We start from the raw sequence: 3,863 nt of genomic DNA on the forward strand, positions 1-3,863 counted from the left end.
AATAATTTTTGAATTAAAATAAATAATGATCAGATATTATAATATTGAAGTTAAAATACACAATAATAAGATTGCAAAGTTCTCAAATTCATAGAAACCTTTTGGTTGATTCCTTGTGCTAAGTAAACCCCTAACATGAAGCTTCAAGAAAAGAAGGATGAAAAAATATATACTCTCCTTGAAACTAAAAAATAAGGTAGTGAATAATGGAACATGGGAGAGGGAGAAAATACCTAACCATTAGTTTAACCTTTCAAAGACCTCCTTTGAAAAGTGTTTAGTAAAAATATTAGCTACATTAAGAGAAACATAATTCAAAGTAAATGTATTGACCAACACTTTCTCTCTCATGAAATGATATCTAATGTCAATGGGATTAGTTCTTGAGTTCATAATAAGATTCTCAGAAATGTTAATAGCACTAGTGGTATCACACAATATTTAACCTAGTTTAGGAACTTCCACTTGCATGTCTAAAAAGCTTTGTACTTTATTCAAATTAATTTGAGTACAATGTGAAGTAGAAGCAATATACTCTACCTTGAATGTTGATAGATACATTGATTCATTCACTATACCCTATTGCAAGCCTATTGCCCAAAAAAAATCCTTCCCCATAAGTACTCTTCTTTTCCTTAAGACATCCTTCTCAAATAGCATCAATATTAAAAACTATAATAAAATATATATTTTTGGGATACTAAAATCTATTGTCCAATGTTCCTTTGATTTGTCTAAAGATCATTTTGACATCAATTACATGAGACTCTTTGGGAGATGTCTGAAAACTTGCAACAAAAATTTGTCTGCATGATAGTAGGCCTAGATATTTTGAGATACAACAAGCTTGGGCTTTTAGGATCTATATCTAGTTTGACAAGCATAAGGTGTATAATCAATATTTCTCAACTTACAACTAGTTATCATTGGTGTACTCATAAGTTGTATCTATCTAAATATAAGAGGTCACTTAACAATCTATTTTTCCTAGTTTATTTGAGATAGAGATATACCTATATCAAATTGAAAGATATGCAACCCAAGAAAGAAAAATAACTCTCCAACCATATGCATTTGAAAATTTTGATTATATAAGGCTAGAGAAAGATTTACACATATCATCATTGTTAAAACCAAAGACAATTTAATCTACATTAAACTCTACAATGAGTACAATCTCCCCTTACAATCTAAAACATAGATTATTATCCATACCTTCCCTAGAAAACCCTTATAGCAATAGGTTCTTATCCAACCAAGACTACCAATCTCTAAGAGCTCAAATCTCTAGGAGCTAAATGAAATCTATATAAGTCCTTTAATCTATAAACATGATAAAATATTTCCTTACAAAAGAAACCTTTAGAGTTCTCCATATAGACTTCTTTTCTAAAGTATGCATTTAGAAAAGGTGTCTTAACATCCATTTGATAGACTTTGAAGTTTGCATATATTCTTGTTAGAGTAATTAGTTGTTTTCACTTATTAATTAAATCACTTTGATTTAATTAATTAAGTTGCCTATTATTCTAGTTTGCTTAAGCTATCTTGTAGCTGCATATAATTAATATTTTATTAATTGTAATGTGCAACCCTAGCTTTTTTAGGCTTTAGGTTACCCTTTTCGAGTTTTGATCTCCTTTATAAGGATTGATCTCTTTGTAAATTATTGAATCTGTTGAATAATATTTTTCTTCTTCGTCTGAGTTTTTCAGATCAAACCCTTGCCTCTTCTTGTCTTTTTCTTCTCTGTGACAGGTTTTCTACATGCAGGTTTTCTTGGGCTTTGTGGATTTGTTATGTGCTTTTGCTCAAATCCTACATGGTGTCAGAGCCAGATCTACTTTAGCTTGTTTGGTGTTTCAAGAAAAAAGGACAACAAGAGTTTGGTGGATCAGATCTGGTGTTTTTTTGAGTTTTTCTGAGAAAATTGGGGGGTCACCAATTTTTAGAGTAGTTTGAGGCCAAATGGACATCATTGATGGATTCAAAAGGTGTCAAAACCCCCATTTTGATATAAAATTTATCTGATTTGGACAATGTTGATTTGGGAGGCAAAAAAAATTGTCGTACAAGGCTGTACAACCGCTGGCATGTAGATCAAGGTGCAAAATATAAAAAATTTTTTAAAAAAATTAATGACATTTTTATTGCCACAGTGGTTTAAAAACTGCCTACGGTCACTGCGACCACTAGCGGTTAGCGATAACCGTCGGCGGTCCACTGACCGTAGCAACTGCCCGTGACTATTGCCACTCAATGGTGTCACTGTCGGTGGCACCTCCCACCCACCACCGCGGCCACCAGAAGCTCCACCCCTGCACTACTCAGTCATTGCTCATCGTGGTGGTGCAATTTTTTGAAGTTTTTATTTTTTTAATTATTTCTTGAGCATATGGACATATTTTTTCTATCCAAAAAAATGTGCCAGAAAGCTGGTTCCGAGATGGAGGTGCTGGTATAGGTGCTTTTGGGTTTTGATGCAATTTGGTTTCCTATTTTGGCAGTCAAAGCTAAATGTTCTATTTACACTCCGAGAGGCGTATCTTGAGCATCTGACCTCCAATTTTGGACTTATTTATATTGCTAGAAAGTTGTTTCTGCGCTCTTTCCAATGATGCTAGTTGTTGTTCCAGATTCTGCTCTAGGAACTTTTTATTCAATCTTATGCATTTTTGCATTCAAGTGGATATCCTGTTGTTTCAGGTTCGAGGATTGATTTGTTGCTTCAGATGCTTTGTTTTGGCTTGTACTTCCTATTGTACCAATCTTATGCTTTTTTTGGTCATTATTGATATTCATTGTAAGAATCTTTATGCAAACGCACTGAGATAAAGTGCCACTCTTGTGTTTTGAGATCCTTTTCATCATTGTGATTTGTTGTACTCACACTATCAGAGCCATCTTGCTTCTCGATGTTTGTGTTTTGTTGAAGTACTTCAGAAGCAGGAGGTTTTCAAGGGTTTTAGAAGCTTTTTATGTGGATTTAGGAGGGACCTTTGTTTTTGGTCACTTTGGGCTCAAACGAACATAACTGTTGTGCTCAGAGCGCTCAAAAACCCTAGAATCCATATAAAACTTGTCCATTTTGGACAACATGGCTCTGAGGCACAAAAAATTGGTTTTCAGTGCCATATGAGCATGAAAACTGAGAAAAAAATATTTTAAAAAATCATTTTTTAAAATGATTTTTGCATTTATTTTAACATAGCCCATGTATTTTGAAAGGTACCACTGGCACTCCTTCACTACCGGTAGCGCCTCTAGTGCGCTCGTGCTCTACCCGCCGCTGCTACGCCCATCGTGGCCCCTTCTCCGCTCTTCTACGGACTTGCTACCACCCACCATCGCCCCTTCTCTACTCTGCTACAAAGCCACCACCGACCTTCATTGGCGTTCGCCACCCTGTTGGCCTCCTCCACTAGCTCTGTCGCACTATGCGCCACCACCAGGCCCCGCTCCACTATGCCCTGCCAGCTCGGCGAGTTTTTAAGCCCTACAGTAGTCACATGGGTGACTGAGAGCCCCAGATCCAACCTCTTACACACACCATGCGCCCAGGGGCTCAATTTTTTTAGCCCCAAGGGCTCTGAATTCTTCTTGTGGAGCCTTTCTAACCCTCCCGTATTGTTTTTGCTCTATCTGGAGCATATGGGGGTCTTTTTTGGACTTCTTTATATCGTCAAAAAGCTCTTTCCGAGCTCTTTCTAATTATGGAGGTTAAGGTTTTTGGCTTTTCTTTTTTATAGCATTTTTTCTGTCAACAGTGATATTTATTTTTTGCCTTCTAAGAGCCATATCTGGCTCATCCGAACTCATTTATTGGCTCACCAAATATTGTTGGAAAGTTGGTTTTGTGAGTT

This window comes from Cupressus sempervirens, chromosome 8, assembly GCF_028749045.1.
Source record: "Cupressus sempervirens isolate cs-2001-9-10 chromosome 8, ASM2874904v1, whole genome shotgun sequence".
NCBI lineage: Eukaryota > Viridiplantae > Streptophyta > Pinopsida > Cupressales > Cupressaceae > Cupressus > Cupressus sempervirens.